This window comes from Triturus cristatus, chromosome 2_1 (assembly GCF_964204655.1).
Source record: "Triturus cristatus chromosome 2_1, aTriCri1.1, whole genome shotgun sequence".
In the NCBI taxonomy this organism is placed as follows: Eukaryota; Metazoa; Chordata; class Amphibia; order Caudata; family Salamandridae; genus Triturus; species Triturus cristatus.
In genome coordinates, this window is record NC_140581.1 from 959604187 (window position 1) to 959616760 (window position 12574).

The following is a 12574-nucleotide window of genomic DNA, read 5'->3' on the forward strand; positions in this document are numbered from 1 at the left end:
GATGGACTAAGCCTCCTTTTCCTTGCTGGTGGTCTGGAAGACAATAGATCTTCTGAAACAGTGGTTTGACTTTGCTCCACTTTGTCTGCAGGAAGCTTGATTTCCTGAAATGCCCCTACGTCAGGAGCAACAACTACTATGGTGGGCTGTTGCGGCGGCTGCTGCTGTTCTTGTTGCGGCGGCTGCTGCTGTTCTTGTTGCGGCGGCTGCGGCTGTTCTTGTTGCGGCAGCTGCTGCTGTTCTTGTTGCGGCGGCTGCACACTGATCTGCTGAGTTTGCGCCTGCGTTGAACTTGATTGTGTACTACTTTGCGGTAATGACATTTCTTCAACATCGCTGCTCGTTAGTAGACTGGCTACCTCTGTGACACTAAAGCCCTTGGGCCTAGGTTGGTGGGGTTGGACCGCTGTGCTGCTCCCAGCTTGGTTACCGGACAATGCTTTGGTGCCAAAAACAACATTGGTCGGCACATCACCAGTCGTGGTTAATGGCACTTCCTTTTTCTGTTCCTTCTTCTCACTGGCAACTTTCTTGGTACTGGACCTGATACCTTTCTTTGGGGCCATCTTCTTCAGATGTCAGGCAGGATGCAGATGCACAACAAGTTCTGGTCTCACGTGGATGTGATGCGCAGCAGGACTTCTGTCTGGCTGGCAGTACAACGGGTAGCCGGGTGATGCTGATGACACCTCCTACTCTGTCTTTTGTGAACCTAAAAGCAAATAAGACAGGAGAAGAACATCAGTGAAATGTTGCATTTGTTGTTGTGGTTCAGTTACTTAGTACTGTACTAGTGCAAACAAAAGATAGTCTAGCCATTTATGACTTTTTTTTTAACTAGAGCTATGTTATACTACTGTGTTCAGCCATACACTACACTCTTAGGAAGGATAGGAAAGTTAATAATAACCACCAAAATAAAAATGTAATGAAAGTGGGGTGGACCATTAAATTATTTGAGCATCTCAGCATCCATGGAGATCCTGCTGGCAAAGGGGGTGGATGGATGGAAGCAGTAAGCCAAATAGCCAATAGGAAAACCATGCAGGCCTACGGCAAAAACAGGACACTAATAACTCACAGTCCAAACACCAACAAAGGCCACCACCCACATGGACACTCACAAATCACAAACAAGCCGGGGGCCTAGGAAACACCAGGAGCTGACAAAAGGCCTATAAAAGCCAGGTAAATGATGCATGCTAAAGCACACTGCTCTGCCTTTTTAATGCAACAAAATAGAAATACGAACATTCACAGGCCCCAAAAAAGGTCTGCAGGGTGCATGCATTGCACACCAACACACCAGACACATACAACAAAAGCATGTCTTTAAGACAACCAACATCAGAAAGGCCACCCCAAAAAACACACTTCCCAAACTCAATCCAATGCCATCCATGCCCTAAATGATGTCTAAATTCAACAGATCACACAGAAAACACTTGATTATTAAAGCTGTGGCTACCTGCTATGATCCTGGTGGATGAAAAAGCAGGCCTGTTGGCAGACAAGGCCAGGCAAGCTTGCAGGCCTAGGCTTCAAAATGGCCACCAGCCACATGGCCAGGCCCAACAACATCACAAAGGCCACCCCCAAAAAACACACTTCCCCAACTCAATCCAATGCCATCCATGCCCTAAATGATGTCTAAATTCAACAGATCACACAGAAAACACTTGATTAATAAAGCTGTGGCTACCTGCTCTGATCCTAGTGGATGAAAAAGCAGGCCTGTTGGCAGAAAAGGCCAGGCAAGCTTGCAGGCCTAGGCTTCAAAATGGCCACCAGCCACATGGCCAGGCCCAACAACATCAAAAAGGCCACCCCAAAAAACACACTTCCCCAAATCAATCCAATGCCATCCATGCCTTAAATGATGTCTAAATTCAACAGACCACACAGAAAACACTTGATTAATAAAGCTGTGGCTACCTGCTCTGATCCTAGTGGATGAAAAAGCAGGCCTGTTGGCAGACAAGGCCAGGCACGCTTGCAGGCCTAGGCTTCAAAATGGCCACCAGCCACATGGCCAGGCCCAACAACATCACAAAGGGCACCCCCAAAAAACACACTTCCCCAACTCAATCCAATGCCATCCATGCCCTAAATGATGTCTAAATTCAACAGATCACACAGAAAACACTTGATTAATAAAGCTGTGGCTACCTGCTCTGATCCTAGTGGATGAAAAAGCAGGCCTGTTGGCAGACAAGGCCAGGCAAGCTTGCAGGCCTAGGCTTCAAAATGGCCACCAGCCACATGGCCAGGCCCAACAACATCACAAAGGCCACCCCCAAAAAACACACTTCCCCAACTCAATCCAATGCCATCCATGCCCTAAATGATGTCTAAATTCAACAGATCACACAGAAAACACTTGATTAATAAAGCCGTGGCTACCTGCTCTGATCCTAGTGGATGAAAAAGCAGGCCTGTTGGCAGACAAGGCCAGGCAAGCTTGCAGGCCTAGGCTTCAAAATGGCCACCAGCCACATGGCCAGGCACAACAACATCACAAAGGCCACCCCCAAAAAACACACTTCCCCAACTCAATCCAATGCCATCCATGCCCTAAATGATGTCTAAATTCAACAGACCACACAGAAAACGCTTGATTAATAAAGCTGTGGCTACCTGCTCTGATCCTAGTGGATGAAAAAGAAGGCCTGTTGGCAGACAAGGCCAGGCAAGCTTGCAGGCCAAGGCTTCAAAATGGCCACCAACCACATGGCCAGGCCCAACAACATCACAAAGGCCACCCCAAAAAAACACACTTCCCCAACTCAATCCAATGCCATCCATGCCCTAAATGATGTCTAAATTCAACAGACCACACAGAAAACACTTGATTAATAAAGCTGTGGCTACCTGCTCTGATCCTAGTGGATGAAAAAGCAGGCCTGTTAGCAGACAAGGCCAGGCAAGCTTACAGGCCTAGGCTTCAAAATGGCCACCAGCCACATGGCCAGGCCCAACAACAGCACAAAGGCCACCCCCAAAAAACACACTTCCCCAACTCAATCCAATGCCATCCATGCCCTAAATTATGTCTAAATTCAACAGATCACACAGAAAACACTTAATTAATAAAGCTGTGGCTACCTGCTCTGATCCTAGTGGATGAAAAAGCAGGCCTGTTGGCAGACAAGGCCAGGCAAGCTTGCAGGCCTAGGCTTCAAAATGGCCACCAGCCACATGGCCAGGCCCAACAACATCACAAAGGGCACCCCCAAAAAACACACTTCCCCAACTCAATCCAATGCCATCCATTCCCTAAATGATGTCTAAATTCAACAGATCACACAGAAAACACTTGATTAATAAAGCTGTGGCTACCTGCTCTGATACTAGTGGATGAAAAAGCAGGCCTGTTGGCAGACAAGGCCAGGCAAGCTTGCAGGCCTAGGCTTCAAAATGGCCACCAGCCACATGGCCAGGCCCAACAACATCACAAAGGCCACCCCCAAAAAACACACTTCCCCAACTCAATCCAATGCCATCCATGCCCTAAATGATGTCTAAAATCAACAGACCACACAGAAAACGCTTGATTAATAAAGCTGTGGCTACCTGCTCTGATCCTAGTGGATGAAAAAGCAGGCCTGTTGGCAGACATGGCCAGGCAAGCCTGCAGGCCTAGGCTTCAAAATGGCCACCAGCCACATGGCCAGGCCCAACAACATCACGAAGGCCACCCCCAAAAAACACACTTCCCCAACTCAATCCAATGCCATCCATGCCCTAAATGATGTCTAAATTTAACAGATCACACAGAAAACACTTGATTAATAAAGCTGTGGCTACCTGCTCTGATCCTAGTGGATGAAAAAGCAGGCCTGTTGGCAGACAAGGCCAGGCAAGTTTGCAGGCCTAGGCTTCAAAATGGCCACCAGCCACATGGCCAGGCCCAACAACATCACAAAGGCCACCCCCAAAAAACACACTTCCCCAACTCAATCCAATGCCATCCATGCCCTAAATGATGTCTAAATTCAACAGATCACACAGCAAACACTTGATTAATAAAGCTGTGGCTATCTGCTCTGATCCTAGTGGATGAAAAAGCAGGCCTGTTGGCAGACAAGGCCAGGCAAGCTTGCAGGCCTAGGCTTCAAAATGGCCACCAGCCACATGGCCAGGCCCAACAACATCACAAAGGCCACCCCCAAAAAACACACTTCCCCAACTCAATCCAATGCCATCCATGCCCTAAATGTGCTTGAAAATGAAATACATTAAAAAAACAACAAAAGGAACAGTTGCTTCATCATGCACACACCCATGAGGCCATGCCCATGGCTAGCTCGGGCCTACTACTACTACCCACAAAATAAAAAATAAATAAAAAGGAATGATGATAATTAATTATCAAAAATAAATTGTAGTTACAACAACTTCAATGCCCACAATCAAACAGACACAACAACCACTTACTTGTAAAATATCCTATTCCAAAAATCCTCAAATCCAATTGCAATGACGCAGCAGAGAAAAAGAGTGATCTTTCCAGCTCCAAATCCAAAGGCAGAATGAGCAGGAGATGGACAAAGCACTGGGAGGAGCCTGCTGGACAGGAACAGGAAGTTGGAGATTCTGTGTCACTTCCTCCCTCTCTCCACCTTTTAAAAAAAGGACTCCTTGCACAAAAACGGACAGCCAAATGTCAATGTAAGGAGTTGTTTTCATCCATAATCAGCATTTGCAGAAGGTTTCATGCTGCTAGAGCTGATATTCCTCTCCAAATTGAAAATTTTACATATTCGAGTTCTCGAGCTTCACATTACTTCCGTTGGCGTGTCGAAAATGACATGATCGCGTTCTCTTTGTCCCTGTCGTGTTGGATATGACGTGTTCGGGGTCTCTTTCTCCTGTTCGCGTTCAATTAGACGTGCCCGCGTCCTCACCCTCTCGCTCGCGATGTAGAATGACGTGTTCGAGATCTCAATCTTCTCATACTCGCGCGGTGCATGTTTGCGAGAAGAAAGACGTGATCGCGCGACAAATGACGTTAATGCGGCCACGAACTGTCGCGAGACAGCGCAAAATGGCTACCAACAATCCAACATCTCGCGACTGGGTCGGGAAAACTTGTCGCCGAACGCGGTGATTCAGGTAAGGCGATCGCGCGCACGCTAGAATGTATTATTTTACAGCGCGAGCAAGAAACAAATTATCGCTAAGCTGCGGAATGTGGAAATTTTGACATTTTCGGGCTTTCCGTGGAACGCGAAAATGCCAAAATATCGTATTTTCCGCGAACGGAATTTTGGCCCAGGCCTAGCCATATCTAGACTTAACTTTAGTGTCTGGAGCCATTTGGTGAAAAAAAACAACAGTGACAGCAAATATGCTCTGCGATGGAGGCATGGTGGATGTTAGAAGTGGGGGTCTCTAGTTGCCAATGGTTCGCATCTTTGGCCAAATAGGGACCCTTCCTCCAAGTCAGGGTAAGCGGTATACACTTCTAAAATAACCCCTGCTCACCCCCTTGGTAGCTTGGCACAAGCAGGTTTATCACAGAGGTAGTGTGTAAAACATTTGTACCCACATACAGTAAAACAGTGAAAACACTACAAACGGATACCACACCAGTTTAGAAGAATATGTAATTTTTATCTAGACCAAACAACAAAAATCCACAATACAGTAATCAAAAAGTACTTCTTAGAAGGTAAAAACAGTTCTGTCCGTAGCAAACTATAGATGTAGCACTTTCAACACAAAGTACTTTGGATGCGTCTCAGTCACAAACAAAAACAGCATCAGAGAAAGGTGATGGGTCAGTTCCTTACGCCCAGGTAAGGTGATGCATTGTTTCCTTACTTCAGGGGAGGTGATGCGTAGGTTTCTTCCTGTGCAGGATGGTGATGCGTCGGCTTTCTACTGCGACCCCAGCGTTCTCGTTGACATGGTGACCCTGTGCGATGCATGGGGATCGGGGATGGATTGGATTTCGATGCGGACTGCAGCAATGACGCTGCGTTGGTCTCTCCAGCCATAGTCCCACGATGTGTTGGTTCTTGCAACTGCACAGCAGGGTCTGCATCAGAATCGATGCAGAGATCTCGGACGTTGTAGATCAGTGCACGCAATTCAACATGTAGTGATTTCTCCAGCAGCGGGCAGGCGCACCGTCGGTTTCTTCGACGATGCGTCAGAAACAGGTGCGGATGTGTTGCACTTCTCGTAGTTGCATCTCTTTTCCAGCTCCCAATACCAGGAACAACCTCCAGAGGCTAAATTCAGAAACAGGCACCTCCTGACAGGTCAGAACTCCCAGCAAGGAAGTTCAGGGGAGCTGGGGGTGAAGTCTTTGTATCCCTGAGACTTCAAAACAGGAGGCAAGCTCTACCTCAAGCCCTTGGAGATCTTCCTCAAGCAGGAGACACAGCACACAGCAAAGTCTTTATCCTCTCCTTGGTAGAAACAACCACTACAGACCAACTACAAACAGCACACAGCAAAGGGGCAGTATGTCTCCTTCAGTTTCTCCTTGGCAAAGGTTCCTCTTCAATTCAAGTAATCGAAAGGTCTGGGGTCTGGGCCCCACTTTTTATAGTCCATTTCTCTTTGCTCTCTGGCATCAGAGAAGCTCTTTGCTCAGCCAAAACCAGTTCTGTCCTCTCTGGTGCAGCTGCCCGGCAGGAGGTGGAGACAGTATTGTGTAAGGCAGGCCGGGCCCATTCAGGTGAAAGGAAATCTCCTCCCCCTGCTTTAAATGCAGCCCAGGTCTATTCAACCCAGCCCTGACACCCTGGAAAGGCAGGACACACCTCACCCCCCCAAGTGGCTGTCTGAACAGAATGCATATCCCCAGCCCCGTCACTCCACAGCCAGACAGTCAATACACAAACCTAGCAGAGGCACACTAGATGCCTAAGCAGGAAAATACCCACTTTCTAAAAGTGGTATTTTCAAACCCAGCATATAAAAATCATCCTTACTAAAAGATGCATCCTCATATTCTGAGTGCAGGCATACCAATGTAGATTTGGGGGCATATTTATCATTATATCACACTGCACACGGCATAATTCTGGACTCATTACTCACCATGAATCGCCAGATCAATGCTGTCTTCTCCGCATGCTTCAACACCCTCCGTATACTATGCAAGACATTAAAGTGAATCCCCCGACTCCAGGAAAACCATCACTCACGCACTCATAACCAGCAGACTGGAGTACGGTAACGCCCTCTATGCTGGAATCAACAAAAAACTCCTCCGCAAACTCCATACCGTCCAGAATGACGCATTCAGCCTGATCCTTGATATCCTATGGCACAAACACATCACCCAACACCTCCGTGACCTCCACTGACTTCCCATCAAAAGAAGTATAGCTTTCAAGCTGCTCACACGCCTACAAGACCCTCCACAAAACTGAACCCCAATACCTCAATGATCAAATTTACTTCCATGCCCCCAAGAGTAACCTCCACTCAGCTGACCTCTTCCTAGCTACTGTCCCACACTTCTAGAGGACCAGAGCACGTGGAAGATCCTTTTCCTACCTTGCAGCCAAGACCTGGAACGAACTCCCCCTTCACCTCCGACGGAGCCCAACACTGCACCTCAAAAACTGTCTCTTCTAATGACCCAAAGGAGCTGCACACACACCCCCCCAGCACCATGAGACCCTTACGGGTGAGTAGTGAGCTCTACAAAACCCTATTTGATTGATTGATTGATAGGGAAAGGGGAGGAATGCACATTCCCAACGGCAAATTCCTGGCTTTTCCCTATGCTGGCACACAAGGTGCTGCCTAGTGCCAATGCAGGCACCCTTGCACCATCCTGCAATGGTGCCTGCTGTCTAAGCAGGATTGGTTTTGTGTAGGAAGAGAAACCTTCCTGCACAAAAACAATCCTGAGAGGCATTTTCCTCTGTCTATGTCACCTGGAGAGGCATAGGTTTTTGACGCATTCCCAGGATTACCAGTAATAGTAAATTTGGGAATGTGCCAAAATCCATTGGTGGATGTGTGGACATATCTACACTCCACCCATGGAAAACCTTACCAGTGCAGAGTAACGCAATGCAGCAATCTGTTACAAGCTGCAAGAAGCCCACCTCCCTGAGCAACCCATCTGTTCAGTTTCAAATAAACTTGCACTGGACACTGCTAGTGGCTTCCTCTGAAATGTGTCCTGATCTCCAAGTGGTGCCCCAAAGGTTCTGGGGCCCTTAGATAAGTGTCAGAGAGTATTCCTCCTGCCTAACTCGAAATGCTGGTAGTTAGAAATGTTTTCATGTAATTCTGCCAAAAGTACCAGGGGTTACCTCTGGACCGGCTCCAAGCCACAGCAGTTGATGTCAATCTGCTGGTCAGTCTAAACTTGCTGGTTTGCCCTACTGAAAGGATCCTGGCTTCCAAAAGGTTTCTAAGTCCGAAGGTATAATTTTTCACCAGTCGAAGGCGCCAAAGCCAGGAGCTGGTGAGGGACTTTTTTTGGGCATGAATTTCACATTTTTATCACTCTGAGCTTTCCGACTAAAAGTCAACAGCTTCACTGATATTTCATTCAAAGGCTATCTGGCCTTGTGAAACCCATCTCAGCCACAGCCTACTGCTTTACCCCTCTGAGAATTTTTTACTTCAATTTCAAAGACTTAGTAAGAAGGTAAAATTTCCCATAAGACCTAACCTGGTCTCCCCATCCGCCCCACGCTACATCACAGTCAGCCTTAACTTTTGAATTTGACCCGGTCTAGCACAATCAGATACTTGCTGTTAGCATTTTGCGATTTTTGGCAATAGAAACATCTAAAACATTGAATAATCATATCTCTAGTTCCATACATCTGATTTGTGTTGTTTTTGTGTCTATTTACTCATTAAAACGTTCTCTATTTTTATAAAGTGGAGTGGGAGTTTTATTGTATTGTGTTGTGTTTTCTGCTTTTTAACTGTTTTGCTACAGATACATTTCTCCTGTCTGGTATGTGCTGCATTTACAAGGAGTGAGCTCATGAATAAATTATTGAGACCAAATTGGACCTAGTAAGGAATAGTGCAATTATTGCTTGAAGAAGACTACCATCCACTTCAACCTATAATCCACTGTTCAACAGAAACCTTAGAAGAGTGGCCAACAGTATTTGGTCATATGTCAATATATTCTAAAGCCATTAGTGGGTGAAAACATCAGGCCAAAGGGACATTAATAGCAGGTTTACAGGAGGAATGGGGTCGAGTGACAAAACTGATGAGATTGGAACAAAAGGTTCCACGCCAACTAGGGACATCTGAAATTGATAACCACACAGTCTCCCTTATGCAGTTTTGGGAAAGAGCCTATTTATGCCAATCTACGCACAAATAAAATCTCATTATAATTTGCAGTATTGAAATCCAGATGATTAGTCAGCCAGTCTGTTACTTTATTCTGTATTTAGAAAGTGGCATCAACTACATAAGGAAATAATGGTGGGACATTAATCAATATTCATAATGAAACATGTGGTCAAGCTTTCGGGAACAGATTCATAACTGACGGTACATTAAAATGAATTGAAGATAATGAGCCCTCCTAAACATCAATATCCTGAGAGTCACACATTGCAGTTTGAGAACCATTCTAAATGGCCTCATAGGCACTGCCTAATCTTTGTGTGGCCAAAGCGTCAGTGAGCGCATTGGAGTGGACCGGCGGGGGGGAGCCAAGCCTTGAGGCCAGCTCTTGTGGAATTTGCACAAACAGAGAAGGACTGGTAACTGTTCTTGTGCTTTGTGGCAGTCCCTGATCAAGGAAGAAATATTGATACTATGTGTTTTGTTGAGTCCATTATTGCTCCCACTGGGACCACAATGGATTTGAGCTGTGGTAGAGACCAAAATGGGTGATGTGAAGCTTATGGTGTCTATAGAGAGATGCCTCTCATTACGTTCAATCTCCTCAGAAATAGCTCCCAAAGCATGTTCCAATAAAGAATCAATGGTAGAGCCCTTTGACTCGGGGTAAGATTATCCTCATATTTTACCTATCTTTTAGGAGATTGGGAAAAGAGGGTTGGGCCAGCTCAGCCTCTTCCAGCTGCTGACAGGTGCAGATGACAGCGAACTTGGCACATAGGGAAACACTGTTGCACTGTAAGGGCTGTGCCCCACCTCATTCTCCTGCCAAATGTTAGAGAAAAAAGGGGCTTGGAGTACTGGCCCCAAACAAAATCATAAATAACTGTAGTATATCCCACGCAGCGGGAAAAGATGTTAAACTATAAGTGCTTCACCCAACCTACTCATGCGTCCTACTACTCCTGCCAAGCGTTGGAGCAGTAGGGGTCTTGGAAACTTGCCCCAACAAAGTCACAAATAGCAGAAGCATGTCCCCCGCAGGAGGAAACACTGCTGCACTATAAGTGCTGTGCCCCTCCTCCTCCTCCGGCTTCTTCTTCTGCCTGCCAAATGTTGGAGCTGTATGGGGTTTTGAGTCCTGCCCCAAACAAAGTCACAAATAACTTAAGATTGTGTCTCTCCAGAAAAGAACGTAGAAGGGTCCACCTCAATATTGAGCAGTATTGGTATAGGGTAGGGATTTCCCAATCGAGAAAATATAATTGTTAATCATGCAGTACTCAATTCCACTGACTTGCACTTTCTTTGTGAATCCCATAATTGACTCAAAAGTAGAAGTGAACCTACAGATTTCTAGGAGAAGTTTGGGAATTTCTTTGTGAATCCCATAATCGACTCAAAAGTAGAAGTAAACCCACAGGTGACAGAAAGCTTTGTTATTAGGGCCTCATACACTCCAACCAATGATCACACTGATAATAATGGAAAAGCATGCAGTAGTGGCCGGTGGAGGGAGTGCTGCGGGGCGGTGGGCGGGGCGGGGGTGGAGCAGGGTGGGGGGTAGTAAACTATGGAATACGGCCCATTGGAGGTAAGTAAACAAATAAATAAATAAAACTAATTTCGTTGCACACGCTGAATCGCATTTTGCAATGCAGCGCACGCAATGAAATTTGTGTTATTTATTTATTTGTTTACTTACCTCTGTTCGGCAGTATGCCGTAGTTTACTACTCCCCAACCTGCTTCTCCCCCACCCCGCCCCACCTCCCCGCAGCACTCCCACCACCGGCCGCTACTTCAAGCACGCAGGACAATTCTCAGAGAATGAATAAACAGGTTCATACATGTCCTAGATGAAATCAAGCTGGCATCATTTCACGCAATCAAAACATGTCTGTACTTTCATGAAGACTCACAAAAAGCAACCACATAACGTTATCGTTTCAAAGCTGGCTTGCTCAAAGGTATGGAATCACAAGAATCAAATAGCACCGGTAACTCAATGGATTTTATTATGCTTAGTAAGAACAAAAGTGATGTTAAGAACTGTGCATTGATTAATGTATTCTACAATATTGAGTACATTTATCCAAGAATTATTGCCAATGAATCCTGGAACCTACAGCGGTGGACTACGTCCTCCGTGGGTTAGCACGTTCATTTTAAAAGGCAGAAACACATTGGGCCATTTCACATAAAGTGAGCACTGGAAATAACAATTTAGGAGAGGGCTTCTGAAACACAGTTTTGAGCTGACTGTTGTCTTAAATAGCTGAAGAGCCAGAGCAGTGCAATTTTACCACATTAGACAGTGTTAAATGGCTTCCAGTCTCAAGACCCCTAGAGCGTCTGTTGGCATGTCTAAAGTAAACAACAGAATATTACAGAATAACATACAAAAAGCAACAAAATACAATTGATCTTAACAGGGCAAAACATAACAGTTAAAGCAAAGCGCAACCACAGTACAGCATAAGAACAAAGCTTTGCAGTAATGCGTCGTAAAAAGTCAGCCACACAAAAAAATGAACAAACATATCACCACCACAGAGAAATTCCACTCAACAAACATGCATAAGCATTCTTGTCACACATTACCACCTTCAGAAACCTGCTTTTCTAATAAGTGGTAACATTGTTTGCACCAAGCACTGCCTTATCTTACCATCAAGAATATGAAATAGCGGCACTAAAAAGGATTTGTGACCCTGATACTGTTTCACAACACTAGTGTTTAACAAGTGTTCCTTCTTGAGTAAACAAGAGCATCAGACAGTAGTTAAATGGATTAAGCAGAGTAAACGGAAGGATATGTGTACAAAGTCATAGCACCAGCCTTATCAATACACGTCGGACCATCTGTCTGGCGTAGGCACAGAGAGAAACATTCAGCTTTATGCTTTCAATGAGTATTTTATTTTCAATTCTGAAATCAGTTCAGTTAGCATTTTATCAGATCAATCTTTCATAATGTATGTTTACAAACACATGTATAAAATAATGTTTGCTTCATAAAATTCGGGCATCTGATTTTCAAGTTAAACGGGTGACTAAAATGTTTGTTACATTAGATCTAGAGTTTCACAACTAACGACTCTGGGGCAGATTTACAAGCCCCTTGAGCTACTTTTGCGTCACTTTTCCCATGTTAAATGTGACGCACAAGGGGCTTGTAAATCTACCCCTCTGGTGTTAGGCTTAAAAAGCATAATTTTACATAAGTTATTAGCTTGGATATACTCAGCCGATAGAAGTGGAAGACAGAAGAA